This window comes from Dermacentor albipictus, unplaced genomic scaffold (assembly GCF_038994185.2).
Source record: "Dermacentor albipictus isolate Rhodes 1998 colony unplaced genomic scaffold, USDA_Dalb.pri_finalv2 scaffold_27, whole genome shotgun sequence".
NCBI lineage: Eukaryota > Metazoa > Arthropoda > Arachnida > Ixodida > Ixodidae > Dermacentor > Dermacentor albipictus.
This window is the reverse complement of record NW_027225581.1, coordinates 2,369,501-2,386,638: the sequence shown is the minus strand read 5'-3', so window position 1 is coordinate 2,386,638 and position 17,138 is coordinate 2,369,501. Positions and strand designations below refer to the sequence as shown.

Here is a 17,138-nt window from a genome sequence, read left to right as displayed (position 1 = left end):
GGGCTAAGTTTGACGATACCGTATAACAGCGGTAGGCTGATATCATCAACAATTTGAAGTACAGCGACCGATAATATGGCACATCAGTTCCGCGGCAGCCCACAAGGTATACGAAGTATCATAAAATTTAAAAATCTTTATCTACCCGAATGAACGAAAATGATACACGGGAAACCAGCACGGGTTTTTCATAATGAAGGCGTACCAGTTGAGAAGATATATTTCCTGGCGCGGTATTCTAACCGCTATGCAAAGGAATTCCAGAGTGGGCGCTCTACCATCTGGTTCAAGTTGGACGCTACCGAATCACAGCGGTAGGATCAAATAATCAACAACTCGAAGTACAGCGACCGATAATATGGCGCATGAGTTCCTCGGCCGCCCGCAAGTAATAGGAAGTATCATAAAAGTTATAAAAATTTGCGTACCTGAATGAACCGCAATGAGACAAGGGCCACGCGCACGGTTGTATGATAAAGAAGGAGCAGCAGTTGAGAACATAATCTTTCTGACCCGGGATTCTAAACGCCATGCAAAGGATTTCCGGAGTGGGCACCCTACCAGTGGGCTAAGCTGGACGCTTCCGAATCCCAACTGTAGGTTGAAATAATGAACAAATCGAAGTACAGCGACCGATAATATGGCACATCAGTTCCGCGGCAGCCCGCATGGTATAGGAAGTATCATAAAAGCTTAAAAAATTTATCTAACTGAATAAACCACATTGTTACAAGGGAAACCCGCACGGGTTTTTCATAAAGAAGACGTAGCAGTTAACAAATTATGCTTCCTAACCCGGGTTTCTAACCTCCATGCAAAGGAATTCTGGAGTGGGCACCCTACCTTCCGGGCTAAGTTTGACGCTACCAAATCACAGCTTTATTGTGAAATAATCAAGAACTCGAAGTACAGTGACCGATAATATTATTACGATATGCTCAAGCGATGCTCAAGAAACAAGCCGCCGCGAGAACGACGACGAAGTTGGTCGGTGCGCTTCGCGCGAGCGAGTGTCAGCCTCGCTGCCTGGCTCCAGCGTAAATAGCCTGTAAATAGCCTCTTCTGTCTGTGTCTTTCCACACGCCTCACAGTGCCTCACAGTGTACTTAGTATAACTGGGAACCGCACTCGAATGCCTGTCTGTAACTGTGGATTCTTCAATTCTACCGCAAGGTATTTGCCTTGCCACCGTTGATTGTCTCGGCGACCAATACGTGGCAGCGTTATCGACCGATGATTCTCGCGAGCATAGCAGGCCCCTCGCGTGGGCCTCGAGTGCCGATCCCCATGTAAAGAAAATGGTTGCGACGGACCTGTCCTCGCCGCAGGCTGAAGAGCTTTGCCAAGTATTATCGTCCTACCGTGATATTTTTGACATCGACGATCGCCCTTTAGGCCAGACGCTCGCGGTCAAGCATCGTATTCTTACTGGCGATGCTACGCTTATTCACCGACGACCATATCGAGTTTCAGCGTCAGAACGCCGAGTAATTCAAAAAGAAGTCAACAAAATGCTCGATAAAAACATCATTGAGCCTTCATCGAGTCCCTGGGCATCACCTGTGGTGTTGGTTAAGAAGAAGGACCGCACGTGGCGCTTCTGTGTAGACTACCGTAATCTGAACAACATTACTAAGAAGGACGTCTACCCGCTCCCACGTATAGACGACGCCCTTGACTGCCTGCACGGTTCCAGCTATTTCTCGTCTATGGATCTTCGTTCGGGATACTGGCAGATTGCTGTTGACGATATAGACCGAGAAAAACCGCGTTCATCACACCTGACGGCCTATACCAATTTAAAGTAATGCCGTTTGGATTATGCAACGCCCCTGCCACCTTCGAGCGTATGATGGACTCCTTGCTCCGAGGTTTCAAATGGTCCACATGCCTCTGCTACCTCGACGACGTCATCGTCTTCTCGCCAAAGTTCGACACTCACCTTGAACGTGTCACAACTATACTTGATGTATTTCGAAAGGCGAAGCTGCAACTTAACTCGTCCAAATGTCGTTTTGGCTACCGGCAAATTACTCTTCTGGGCCATCTCGTTGATGCTTCCGGAGTACAGCCTGATCCCGACAAAACTCGCGCCGTCAGAGAGTTTCCGGTTCCGAAGACAGCCGCAGACGTTCGAAGTTTCGTAGGGCTATGCTCGTACTTTCGTCGTTTTATTCAAGATTTTGCGGCAATTGCTAGACTCCTTACTAGTCTTTTGAAGAAAGGCGTACAATTCTCGTGGGGTACTGCAGAAGCCGCCACCTTCTCTCGTCTCGTTACTCTTCTCTCCTCTCCACTCATTCTCGCCCACTTCGACCTTGACGCCCCTACAGAATTGCGTACAGATGCCAGCGGTCATGGCGTAGGTGCCGCCTTAGCCCAGCGTCAGCGTGGCCAGGATCGCGTAATTGCTTATGCGAGCTGCCTCCTCACACCATCGGAGCGCAACTATTTCATCACGGAACGAGAATGCCTTGCTGTCGTCTGGGCGGTTGCGAAGTTCCATCCTTACCTTTATGGTCACCCTTTTTTCGTAGTCACTGACCATCATGCTCTCTGCGGGCTCTCTTCGCTAAAAGATCCTACAGGTCGGCTTGGTCGATGGGCTTTGAGGCTAGAAGAATTTTCATATTCCGTGGTGTACAAGAGTGGCCGACTGCAACAAGGCGCTGACAGCTTGTCGCGTTACCTTGTTGACGACTCTGACTCCTCTAATATTGCCAGCACTTCTTGCGTATTCTCTGTATCACAGCTGCTTCATTTCGCCGGCGAGTAACGCCATGACGCCTACATCAGAGCACTCATCGACCGTTTTGAGCACTCTCCAGCCGATGCTACTCTACGCCTCTTCGTCCTCCGCGATGGTACTCTGTACCGTCGTAACCTTCATCCGGACTACTTGTAATACCTAAACACCTCCGCTCTACAGTTATAGAAGAGGTCCATGATGCACCAACGGCAGGACATCAGAGCACTCATCGACCGTTTTGAGCACTCTCCGGCCGATGCTACTCTACGCCTCTTCGTCCTCCGCGATGGTACTCTGTACCATCGTAACCTTCATCCGGACTACTTATAATACCAGTGAGCGGAGGTGTTTACCTCCGCTCTACCGTTATAGAAGAGGTCCGCGACGCACCAACGGCAGGACATCTCGGCGTATCTCGAACCTATGACCGTGTACGTCGCCGTTTTTTCTGGCCTGGTCTTGCCCGTTCCGTACGACGTTACGTCGCCACTTGTGAAGTTTGCCAACGACGCAAGAAACCTTCCCAGCACTCCGCTGGTTACCTGCAGTCGCTCGACACTCCTGCCGAGCCCTTTCATCGTGCCGGCTTAGACCTTCTCGGCCCATTTCCGGAGTCCACATCAGGAAACAAGTGGGTTGCAGTCGCGGTGGACTACGCGACCCGCTACGCCGTAAGCCGTGCTCTTCCGACCAGCTGCGCAACTGATGTTGCGGACGTCATCCTACATGATATTATTTTGATGCATGGTGCTCCGCGTCAATTGCTAACAGACTATGGCCGTATGTTTTTCGCCAAAGTCATCGACGACATCATGCGTGCCTGCTCAATACGGCCCAAATTTACCACCTCCTACCATCGCCAAATGAACGGCCTCACGGAGCGCTTGAACCGCACCCTTACAGACATGCTATCCAAATACGTTTCCGACGACCACCGTGACTGGGACCTGGCTCTACCTTACATCACCTTTGCATATAACTCGTCCCGTCTCGAAACTGCTGGCTTTTCTCCGTTTTGCCTCTTGTATGGCCGCGAACCAACGCTACCACTGGACACTGTGCTTCCGTCCGCCACAGCTTCAACTAGCGCTTATGCCCGTGATGCAATCGCCCATGCTGACCACGCTCGCGAACTTGCGCGCAGCCGTCTGCAAGTGTCTCAAGACAAGCAGAAGTAACGCTACGCCCTCCGTCACCGTGATGTCCATTTCGTGTCCGGTAGCCTCGTGTTGCTTTGGTCACCTTCGCGTAAAGTTGGCCTATGTGAAAAACTCCTTCCTTGTTACACAGGCCCACATCGCGTGCTCCGCCAAGTGACCGATGTCACCTATGACAACGTTTTAGCCACGCCCACTACGTCCTCCGCTGTGACAACCAGTGACATCGTCCACGTCTCCCGACTCAAGCCCTACAACTCTCCACGCGCCTTGGATATTTCACAGCACCGTGACGGTGCTTTTGCCGCCGGGGGGTAGTATTACGATATGCTCAAGCGATGCGCAAGAAAAGAGCCGCCGCGAGAATGACGACGAAGTTGGTCGATGCGCTTGGCGTGAGCAAGTGTCAACCTCGCTGCCTGGCTCCAGTGTAAATAGCCTGTAAATAGCCTCTTCTGTCTGTGTCTTTCCACACGAAACAATATGGCATATCAGTTCCGCGTGAGCCCGCGAGGTATAGGAAGCATCAGAAAAGCTAAAAAAATTTATTAACCCGTATGAACCACAAGGATACAAGGGAAACCCGCACGGTTTTCTCATAAAGATGACGTAGCAGTTGAGAAGATTTACTTCGTGCCCGGGATTCTAACAGCCCTGCAAAGGAATTCCGAAGTGGGCAAATTGCCATGTGGGCTATGTTGTGCGCTACCAAATAACCGTGGTAGGCTGAAATTATCAACAATTCGAAGTACAGCGACTGATAATTTGGCACATCAGTTCCGCGTTAGCCCGCAAGGTATAGGAAGTATCAGAAGAGCTAAAAAATTTTATCCACCCTAATGAACCACAAAGATACAAGGTAGACCCGCACGGTTTTCTCCTAAAGATGGCGTAGCAGTTGAGAAGATATATTTTGTGCCTGGGATTCTAAACGCCATGCTAAGGAATTCCGAAGTGGGCACACTACCATCTGGTCCAAGTTGGATGCTACCGAATCAAAGTGCAAGGCTTAAATAATCAACAACTCAAATTAAAGCGACCAATTATATGGCACTTCAGAACCGCGGCAGACCGCAAGGTATACGAAGTATCATAAAAGCTTAAAAAATTTATCTACCCGAATGAACCCCAATGTTACGAGGGAAACCCGCTCGGTTTTCTCATAAAGAAGGCGTAGCAGTTGTGATGATATTCTTCCTGGCCCGGAATTCTAACCGCCATACAAAGGAATTCCGAAGTGGGAACCCTACCATCTGGGCTGAGTTGGACGCTGCCGAATCACAGCGGTATGCTGAAATAATAAATCGAAGTACAGCGCCCGATAATATGGCACATCAGTTCCGCGGCAGCCCGCAAGGTATAGGAAGCACCATAAAAGATTAAAAATTTTGTCTACCAGAATGAAACACAATGTTACAAGTGAAACCTGCACGGCTGTCACATAAAAAAAAGCATAGTAGTCGACAAAATATTCTTCCTGGCCCGGGAGTCTAACCGCCATGCAAAGGAATTCTGCAGTGGGCACCCTACCACCTGGGCTAAGTTGGGCGCCACCGAATCACAGCGAGAGGCTGAAAAAATGAACAACACAAAGTACAGTGACCGATAATATGGCACATAAGTTCCGCGGCAGCGCGCAAGGTATAGGAAGTATCATAAATGCTAAAAAATTTTATCTACCTGAATGAAACACAATGTTGCAAGTGAAACCCGCACGGTTGTTACATAAAAAAGCGTAGTAGTCGACAAAATATTATTCCTGGCTCCTGATTCTAACCGCCATGCAAAGGACTTCCGGAGTGGGCACTCAACTATGTGGGTTAAGCTGGACCCTAATCAATCAGAACGGTAGGCTGAAATAATCAACAGCTCGAAGTACACCGACCGATAATATGGCACATCAGTTCCGCGGCCGCCCGCAAGGTATAGGAAGTATAACAAAAGCAAAAAAAGATTATCGACCAGAATGAAACACAATTTTACAAGGGAAACCCACACGGGTTTTGCATAAAGAAGGAGTAGCAGTTCGTAAGACATTCTTTCTGGCCTGGGATTCTAACCGCCATGCAAAGGAATTCCGGAGTGGGCACCCTACCTTCTGGTCCAAGTTGGACCCTACCGAATCACAGCGGTAGGCTGTAATAATCAACAACTCGAAGTACAGCGACCAATTATATGGTACATCAGTTCCACGGCAGCCCGCCATGTATACAAAGTATCATAAAAGCTAAAAAATTTTATCTACCAGAATGAAACCTAATATTGCAAGGGGAACCCGCACGGGTTTCTCATAAAGAAGGCGTAGCAGCAGCAAAGATATTCTTCCTGGCCCGGGATTCTAACCGCCCTGCAAAAGAATTCCGGAGTGGGCACCCTACAATCTTGGCTAAGTTGGACGCTATCAAATCACAGCGGCAGGCTGAAATAATCAACTCGAAGTACAGCAACCGATAATATGGCACATCAGTTCCGCGGCGTACCTTAAGGTATGGGCAGTATCATAAAAGGTAAAAGATTTGATCTACCCGAATGAAGCACAATAATACTAGGCAAATCCACACGGGTTTCTCATAAAGAACGTGTAGCAGTTGAGAAGATATTCTTCCTGGCCCGGGATTCTAACCGCCATGCAAAGGAATTCCGCAGTGGGCACACTACAATCTGGGCTATGTAGGATGCAACTGATTCACAGCGGTAGGCTGAAATAATCAACAACTTGAAGTACAGCGACCGATATTATGGCACATCAGTTCCGCGGCAGCCCGCAAGGTATGGGGAGTATCATAAAAGCTAAAGAAATTTATCTGCCTGAATGAACCACAATATTACAAGGGAAACCCGTACGGCTATCTTATAAAGAAGGCGTAGCAGTTGACAAGATATTCTTTCTGGCCCGGGATTCTAACCACCATGCAAAGCAATTCGGGAGTGGGCTCCCTACCATCTGCGCTGAATTCGACGCTACCGAATCAAAGCAGAAGCGTGAATTTATGAACAACTCGAAGTACAGCGACCGATAATATGGTACATCAGTTCTACAGCAACAGGCAAGGTTTATGAATTATCATAAAAGCTAAAAATATTTATCTACCCGTATTGACCACATTCGTGCACAGGAAACATGAATGCGGTTCTCAGAAAGAAAGCATCACTGTTGAGGAAATATTCCTCCTGGACCGGGATTCTAACCGCCATGCAAAGGAATTCCGGAGATATACTCTGAGTACTCTGAGGCTCAGTGAAGTTAGGAGGCCAAAAGAAGCATATACAGTGTTAAAAATCTGGCACGTCCTGTGCTACCGAGGCTTAGTGGAGAGAAGAGAACTAGGAGTCGGATTCCTGGGTAATAAGAATATAGTTGGTAACATACAGGAATTCTATAGCATTAACGAGATGGTGGCAGGTCTTGTTGTGAAAATTAATAAGAGGTGCAAAATGACGATTGTACAGGTCTACGCCCCTACATCCAGTCATGATGACCAGGAAGTCGAAAGCTTCTATGAAGACGTGGAATCGGCGATGGGTAGAGCGAAAACTAAATGCACTATTCTAATGGGCGACTTCAATGCTAAGGTAGGCAAGAAGCAGGCTGGAGAAAGGCAGTGGGGGAATATGGCATAGGCACTAGGAATAGCAGGGGAGAGTGATTAGTAGAGTTTGTGGAACAGAATAATATGAGGAGAATGAATGCCTTCTTCCACAAGCGGGATAGCCGAAAGTGGACGTGGAGGAGCCCGAACGGCGAGACTAGAAATGATATAGTCTTCATACTCTGCGCTAACCCTGGCATCATACAAGATGTGGACGTGCTCGGCAAGGTGCGCTGCAGCGACCACAGGATGGTAAGAACTCAAATTAGCCTTGACCTTAGGAGGGAACGGAAGAACCTGGTACATAAGAAGCCGATTAATGAGTTAGCGGCAAGAGGGAAAATAGAGGAATTCCAGATCAAGCTTCAGAACAGGTATTCGGCGTTAACTCAGGAAGAGGACCTTAGTGTTGAAGCAATGAACGACAATCTTGTGGGCATCATTAAGGATTGTGCAATGGAAGTCGGTGGAAACTCCGTTAGGCAGGATACCAGCAAACTATCGCAGGAGACGAAAGATCTGATCAAGAAACGCCAATGTATGAAAGCTTCTAACCCTACAGCTAGAATAGAACTGGCAGAACTTTGGAAGTTAATCAACAAGCGTAAGACAGCTGACATAACGAAGTATAATATGGATAGAATTGAACATGCTCTCAGGAACGGAGGAAGCCTAAAGACAGTGAAGAAGAAATTAGGAATAGGCAAAAATCAGACGTATGCGTTAAGAGACAAAGCCGGCAATATCATTAGTAATATGGATGAGATAGTTCATGTGGCTGAGGAGTTCTATAGAGATTTATACATTACTAGTAGCACCCACGATGATAATGGAAGAGAAAATAGTCTAGAGGAATTCAAAATCCCAAAGGTAACGCCGGAAGAAGTAAAGAAAGCCTTGGGAGATATGCAAAGGGGGAAGGCAGCTGGGGAGGATCAGGTAACAGCAGATTTGTTGAAAGATGATGGACAGATTGTTCTAGAGAAACTGGCCACTCTGTATACGCAATGCCTCATGACCTCGAGCGTACCGGAATCTTGGAAGAACGCTAACATAATCCTAACCCATAAGAACGGGGACGCCAAAAACTTGGAAAAATATAGACCGATCAGCTTACTCTCCGTTGCCTACAAACTATTTACTAAGGTAATCGCAAATAGAATCAGGAAGACCTTAGAGTTCTGTCAAGCAAAGGACCAGGAAGGATTCCGTAAAGGCTACTCAACAATATATCATATTCACACTATCAATCAGGTGATAGAGAAATGTGCGGAATATAACCAACCCCTATATATAGCTTTCATTGATTACGAGAAAGCGTTGGATTCTCTCGAAACCTCAGCAGTCATGGAGGCATTACGGAATCAGGGCGTAGAGGAGCCGTAAGTAAAAATACTGAAAGATATCTATCGCGGCTCCACAGCCACCATAGTCCTCCATAAAGCAAGCAACAAAATCCCAATAAAGAAAGGCGTCAGGCAGGGAGACACGATCTCTCCAATGCCATTCACAGCGTGTTTACAGAAGGTATTCGGTGACCTGGATTGGGAAGAATTGGGGATAAAAGGTAATGGAGAATACCTTAGTAACTTGCGATTCGCTGATGATATTGCCTTGCTTAGTAACTCAGGGGACCAATTGCAATGCATGCTCACTGACCTGGAGAGGCAAAGCAGAAGAGTGGATCTAAATATTAATCTACAGAAAACTAAAGTAATGTTTAACAGTCTCGGAAGAGAACATCAATTTACAATAGGCAGTGAGGCACTGGAAGTCGTAAGGTAATACATTTACTTAGGGCAGGTAGTGACGGCGGATCCGGATCATGAGACGGAAATAATCAGAAGAATAAGAATGGGCTGGGGTGCGTTTGGCAGGCATTCTCAGATCATGAACAGCAGGTTTCCATTATCCCTCAAGACAAAAGTATATAATAGCTGTGTCTTACGAGTACTCACCTACGGGGCAGAAACCTGGAGGCTTACGAAAAGGGTTCTACTCAAATTGAGGACGACGCAACGAGCTATGGAAAGAAGAATGATAGGTATAACATTAAGGGATTAGAAAAGCGCAGATTGAGTGAGGGAACAAATTCGAGGTAATGCCATCTTAGTTGAAATCAAGAAAAAGAAATGGGCGTGGGCAGGACCATTAATGAGGAGGGAAGATAACCGATGGTCAGTAAGGGTTACGGACTGGATCCCAAGGAAGGGGAAGCGTAGCAGGGGGCGGCAGAAAGTTAGGTGGGCGGATGAGATTAAAAATACGAGCAATAAGAGTACGCATTTGGGCTGGTTGGTTCATGATTACGAGCAATAAAAACAGCGCTAAATGACGGGACGAGTGAAGGGACACAGACAACAGCGCGAGATTAAGAAGTTTGCAGGGACGGCATGGCCACAATTAGTACATGACCGGGGTTGTTGGAGAAGTATGGAAGAGGCCTTTGCCCTGCAGTGGGCGTAACCAGGCTGACGATGATGATGATGATGACTCTGAGTACATCGACAAATAACATGCCAAATCGGTTCCACGGCAGCCGATTTTTTTGGTGGAATTTTCATGAAAGCTGAAAATTGTCATCCACCTGGATGTAGCAGAAATTGACAAAAAAACTACGTTTTTCACAGAAAGAAGTCTTCAATATGAAGGAGAAACTCGTCCTCGTTTGGTATTGAACCGGGAAGAGACGGAGACTTTAAGACTCCTGACAGGTGGGAATACGAAAGCGTTGTATTGCCTCTGGTGAAATGTTTTCGAGTGACATTTTGATAGGTATGCACTCCGCTCATTTCAACTTTCAAGACGTGGTGCCTGCTCCTCTCCTTTAATGGCGCCGTCACGTACCCAATGACGCACACACTAGTCCAAACCTTTCATCACCGAGATGGGAGGTAAGTCATTTGTGCAATGACGCACGCATTTATAAGCCGTTGGTCAACCAGAACGGCTGAGCCACCGTGGCCTCGCAGAAGGGCGCTGGTCTCGCACACCAGTGAGTCCGGTTCGATTACCACCTAGGCCGAAATGGACAATGTTTATCTTTTGGAAGTCGGTCATTTACATCGTCCACAATATTCCCACTAGGAAATTTGTCTTCAAACTGAGTGATTTAGGCGTGATTTTACTATGTGTGCCATCGCTATATTTAGTACAATTGCTCGGTCACGCCACCTACGACGATGCCATATTTTCACGCATTAGAGCATATATTAATTTCAAAAAAAAGTTTATCATGCTTCACGGATCCTTGCGCGTTCCTTGCTGTTCCTTTTTGCATCGAAGTCTTCGTAAATACTTACAATTTTTGGAGCGTGACTTTCTGCTTTTCGAGGCTCCGTGTGCCGATCTGTTTCATTAGAAGAATGACAGTAGCTTTCACATACGTCAAAGAGGATGAAAACGAAAGAGTGCGCGCTCTCTTGACGTTCATTTATTTGCTTGACATTCTCTTTTATATGCGTTGTGACTTCCTATTACTTGCTTACACCGACCAAAATTTGTGTAGTAGAGTGCCATAAATAAAGTCTCCTAAAGTACCACAAAGATTCGCGGGTATGACTCCCAGCAAAGCTGGTGGGTTCAACTGCCTCCGAAAGTTGTGGGTTCTAGTGTCTTAGCTATATCTCTCCTAATTTGTCGTTGAGGTAATTAAGGAACTGGAATTCACGTCCTTTGTTGGCGACACCATGTGGTATGCTGCCGTCTTTATACGCTCTCACTACCACCAAAGGTTGTGTGTTAGTGGGTCTAAACTTACCACTTCCTGAATTACTGTGCCTTAAGTAACTTTGCCTTAATTAACGGCAGACGTCGTGCGTTCTACCCCCAATTTTTGTGCCAATGAATTTTTCAGATGGCCAAATCTTTGACACATGAGCCATGTAAAGCTGTTGCCCTAATAAATATTCCTTTTGACCATTTCTAGATACTCCTCAGTTTAATTGTATTTTCTCGAGGATTCGGAATTTTATCGAACGCTATACATGCATTCGATTTGTGCTCTGGCGCAAGGGTGATCCTATCCCAAGGGCAGTTTTTCATAGTAGGTAAGACAATGACTTAAATATATCGTTGTGTTGCATCTTACAATTTTTCATGACACGCGTTCTGTTTTATTACAAGAAAATGAGTACCAAGAAATAGAAAAAAAGCTAGCGAGTCTATTATGACAAGACGCTGGAAATTTAACCTATATGGGCCGCTAGCTGCCAGAACAAAGACTTTTCAAGTATATAAACAATGTCACAAGTAATAATATTTGGGTATAGCCGTCTCCAATTTCTAATGTTTCGTGGATTTTTAAACGAGTTGTGCTATTTTGTGGCTATATAAATAATAGCAAGCAATGGGTATACGCGATTAATGCAATCATGTTTATCCAAGGATGGTTCTATATTGACAGATTTACTTGTTTACCTTGATCGCGTGGCCCTGTTTCACCGCCTAACAAAACTTATCACACAGCTTAAGACGCGATAGCGTGTATCATAACTCATCGATAGTTCTATCCGCTGTCTGTAGCCGCCGAACCTTGTGTACCATTCGCGTAGCCGAACATCGTGCTACGCGAATGGTGTAGATATTTCTGGAAGACACCTTGGTCCCAGTGATTACCCTGGAACCTGCGATAACTGATGTATAAGAGCGCGATTACTCTAGAACCTACGATGACTCATGTATGGGAGCCGACGTGCTTGACCCGCCGATGGGATTTCGACGATCGCCGACTGTGCTCACCGCTATCGTTGTGCTTTAGGTGAAGCCTGTTTTGTGGGCACAGGTTCGCCCAATAAATGTTAGTTTCATCTCTCACAATATTGATACTGTGTTCTTTACGGTCACTACCACGTGACGATATTCTTAGCAACGTAGGTAATGAGTATAATGGTGTTTCTTTGTGCTCGTAAAGAAAGGTTTCGCACAGTGAGACCACTGGTCTTTCTTGTAAATAGTTTCAAGGTTCTTCACAAGAAGATCAATACTATCACGTGTATTCGCAGAGGACTGCTGATGTTTAATGAGGACAGCTGGGTCCCAAAAACAACGGCGGTGGGACAAGGCTATCGACGGCGGGGGGGGAGGGGGTAGCACGCGTACTTCTTCCTTCTTGTCCTTGCTGCCTCTTTTTTAGCACTGTCACCCAATTCTTGGCGTATCCCCCTTAGTGCATTCAAGCCATGACAGAGGTTCATCATCATCATCATCGTCGTCGTCGTCGGCGACGTCATCGTCATCATCGTCATCATCATCATCACCACTATCATCATCATCATCCCTACCGCAGGTGGCACATGCACCTACCTCGAAAACAGTATTGGCTCGATGGTTAAGAAATCGTGTAGTTCAACTGATATGTTTGTCTCAAGACTAACCAATTCTATTTCTCTAGTGCCTTAGCTTGGAAAATAAATGTATGTATCGGCATTTTTCATGTAAGAAATTGTTCGTGGTAAGTTTTCTTTTTTTATATGTTTATAATGCTAATAATACCATCTTGTATATGCATTGCACACATTGACATGACTTGTAAGAAAATGTCTGTACTGCTTTTATTCTTTGTCCACAATATTTGGCGTTCTTATTAACACAAACTGTAAACCATGTTTAATACCACTTTCATAGTTGTATTTGTGTCCCGACCCTGCTACAGCCTTACATATAAGGCTAGCAGTACGGTAGAAATAAATAAACACATAAACAAATAAATAAATAAATAAATAAATAAATAAATAAAATGTGGTGAAACGTGGCTGTCCGCATGTTTAGAGGAGGTATTCAGAGACCTGGATTGGGAAGAATCGGGGATAAAAGTGAATGGAGAGTACCTTAGTAACTTGCGACTCGCTGATGATACTGCCTTGCTTAGTAACTCAGGGGAACAATTGCAATGCGTGCTTACTGACCTGGAGAGGCAAAGCAGAAGAGTGGGTCTAAATATTAATCTGCGGAAAACTAAAGTAATGTTTAACAGTCTCGGAAGGGAACAGCAATTTACAATAGGCAGCGAGGCACTCGAAGTCGTAAGGGAATACACCTACTTGGGGCAGGTAGTGACGGCGGATCCGGATCATGAGACGGAAATAATCAGGAGAATAAGAATGGGCTGGGGTGCGTTTGGCAGGCATTCTCAGATCATGAACAGCAGGTTGCCATTATCCCTCAAGAGAAAAGCATATAATAGCTGTGTCTTACCAGTACTCACCTACGGGGCAGAAACCTGGAGGCTTACGAAAAGGGTTATACTTAAATTGAGGACGATGCAACGAGCTATGGAAAGAAGAATGATGAGTTAAGGGATAAGAAAAGAGCAGATTGGGTGAGGGAACAAACGCGAGTTAATGACATCTCATTTGAAATCAAGAAACAGAAATGGGCATGGGCAGGTCATGTAATGAGGAGGGAAGATAACCGATGGTCATTAAGGGTTACGGACTGGATTCAAAGGGAACGGAAGCGTAGCAGGGGGCGGCAGAAAGTTAGGTGGGCGGATGATATTAAGGAGTTGGCTGGGACGACAAGGCCACAATTAGTACATGACCGGTGTTGTTGGAGAAGTATTGGAGAGGCCTTTGCCCTGCAGTGGGCGTAACCAGACTGATGATGATGATGATGATGATGTAAGGAGAGGCTGGCGCAGAGAACACAGTGACAGCCGCAGCAAAACACGAGTGCAATAGAGGTGAAGGCTGACGTGCAGAGTCTAAGTAAAAAGAGAAGTAATCGCATTAGCTGCGCTCATGAAAGCAAATATAAAAAAATGAATAATTCGAGAAGAAAGGTAATCACGAACGCGCAGCATATGGTTTCATGCGTATGGCGTGAATGATGTCAGGGTTAGATTGTTGTTTACGCCGTGCTATAGACGCACTGTCCGGGACAACTTCGTAGTTTGAGTCACCAATGTGGCGCTGCACTTTGCGCGGCCCAAAATTTCAGCTGAGGAACTTTTCACGAAGGCCACGGCGTCGAGCAGGAGTCCACACCCGTACTTTTTCACCGGGATTGTGGCATACTTGTCCGTGGCGGATGTTATAACGCCGTGAATAAGCGTGCTGCTGCTGACTGATGTGCTGCCTCTCAAGCTAGTGAGCTTCCTCGGCGCGCTGAACGATTTCCTCGGCAGCAATAGTTATACGGTCGTCATCTTGACACGGCAGCATAGTGTCAAGCATCGTCTGAATATCGCTGCCGTAAAGAGCAGGAAATGGTTTAAGGCACGTCGTTTCTAGCACGACAGTATCATATGCCTAGATCACGTAAGGCAAGATAAGATCCCATGTTTTGAGCTGGACGTCAATGTACATATAGGTCATGTCAGGTATGATGTTGTATAAGTGCTCCGTAAGTCCGTTGGACTGCGGGTTGTAAGCAGAAGTATTTTGATGCCTAGTGCTTCTCAATAGAAAAAAAATTCCATCCATGAGCTTCGCCGTGAACGACATCACTCTGTGATTACAGGGGGCGGGGTGCCATGATATAATACAATGTGGCAGATGGAGGACTGCACTGCCTCAGAAGCCGTGGTTCATTGATGCGCCTGTGTCTCTGCATAGCGGGTTAAATAGTTGAGGCAATCAACCACTTGTTGCCATCGTTTGACACATGAAAAAGTCCATGAATGTCGAAGCCGACTTGGTCGCGTGGCGTATGAGGTGGCTCAATGGATTGCAATAATCCGGCGGTATTCATGAGGGGTGACTTTCACCGCTTATATTCGCTGCAGCCTTTAACGTACTTTTTGACACTTGCCGAAAGCCTAGGCCAGTAATACATCACGCGTACTCTGGCAAGCTTTCTTGAGGAGCCTAAGTGGCCACATGATGGCTCGTCATGGCGAGCAAAAATATGTCACCCCACAAGTCTATTGGAACCACGAGGAGGTAGGCTCAATCATTCGAGCGGGCGTTTTTCTTGTAAATGACGTTGTCTGGTAGAAAGAAGGACGTCAATCGGCGACAGAAATGGCGTGGAATATTTGTTGGCCGGCCTTCTAGGAGCCCGAATTTCAGCGTCGTCACGCTACCGCCTTATTAGGTCTGAGAAAGTAATGGCGCCCAGACTTGTAAACGATAGTGATGTCAAATTCCTGTAGTCCCAAGGTTCACCTTGCCAGTCATCCTGGAGGATCGCGTATGTTTCCCAACCAACATAGGGCCTTATGGTCTGTCACTACTTTGAAAGGATGGCCGTAGAGATAAAGGGGAAGCTTCATGATCGCCCGCACAACCGTGAGAGACTGTTATTCTGTGGTAGAACAGTTCGCCTCGACACGGGACAATGAACAGATAGCATAAGCTATTACTCTTTCATTGCCGTGTTGACGTTGAACGAGTACTGCGCCAAAACCAATGTTACTGGTGTCAGTATCTACTTCGGTGTCAGCGTTGCTGTCGAAATGTGCGAGGATGGTCGCTGACTACATCCGATCTCGTAGTTCAGCGAGCGCCGCCTGTCGCTCATTCGTCAAAGAAAATCGCGTCTCATCCCATGTAGGGCGAGTCACGGATTCCGCTATCTTCGAGAAATTTTCTATGAAACGGCGATAATAGACACACAAACCTACCAAACGGATCACGGTCTTCTTGTAGGCAGGAGCAGGAAACGCTGTTACCGCGGCAATCTTGTCGGGATCGCGTGGCACTGCTCCGGGCTTATGCCGTGCCTCATATTCCGCAGGCGACGAAGATGTTGCTCAAATGATTGAGAAAAAACTGATGCGTTATCAAGATACACGAGAGAAATCTGCCACTTAAGTCCAGCGAGAAAATATTCGTAACTTGCTGGAAATTAGCTGTAGAACAGATACCGAAATGGAGCATTCGAAATTCGTGGAGGCCGTAGGGCGTCACAAAGGCAGTTTTCTCGTGGTCTCGTTCGCCTACTGTGATCTGCCAGTACCTGCATTTCAAGAGAAGTGATCACAAATACTGGGCGCACCGCATTCTATCGAACAAATCGTTGATACGTGGTAATGCCTACACGTCTGTATCCTATCTGGCGCAGCGCTGGCTTCGCATCTACGGCACGTGTGACGTGACCGATATCGGTATCGCACATGACAGATGGTAGCGAGGGAATACACTCTCTCCCACTTAGTGTATATATACACGGCTGTTGTATAAACGGGGACGCTTTCCGCTCCCTTTGCTTGGAGCCTCTGGTCACGTCTTGCCTGCGGCACCGCAAAATACAACGTCCTTTTTAATTATGTTGTTGAACTTGCGGTAGCAAACGCATAAAGATAGCGTTCTTCTTTCTTTTTGACAAGAATGACCGAAGACGACCATAGGCTCATGAAAGGTTCAATAACGCGTCGTGAAGCATCTCTTTTGCTGGTGTACACATCGCTCCACGTTCTTTCGCCAACACGCAGTAGGACTGCTGGCATATCGGGCATGCGTCATCGCATGCGATGATGCTGTGCCTTGCGATGGAAGTCTGGGGTACCTTACACGACCTTGCGGAACATGCCCTAAATTCAAGCAATAGCTCGCGCAATGTTGCCTGGTTGTCGTTCGATACCTCTGAATAATTTCCATGCTATCCAGTGACATGTCAACCATCCCCACTCCTTCAGAGCGAAAACATTGAGCCAGGTTCCCTATTTCGTTTGCAAATGCAATCGAGGTACCACAAAAA

At 46.6% G+C, this 17,138-nt stretch overlaps 1 long non-coding RNA gene across 2 annotated transcripts in view; it reads left to right on the top strand.

The window, feature by feature from the left end:
* Window positions 1-17,138, top strand: part of LOC139052607 (uncharacterized) — a 270,776-nt gene that overhangs the window by 176,274 nt on the left and 77,364 nt on the right. For both annotated transcript variants that reach the window (XR_011509983.1, XR_011509984.1), the window contains exon 3: window positions 11,425-11,545. This is a non-coding gene — a long non-coding RNA (uncharacterized lncRNA). The remainder of the gene's footprint in view (window positions 1-11,424; window positions 11,546-17,138) is intronic.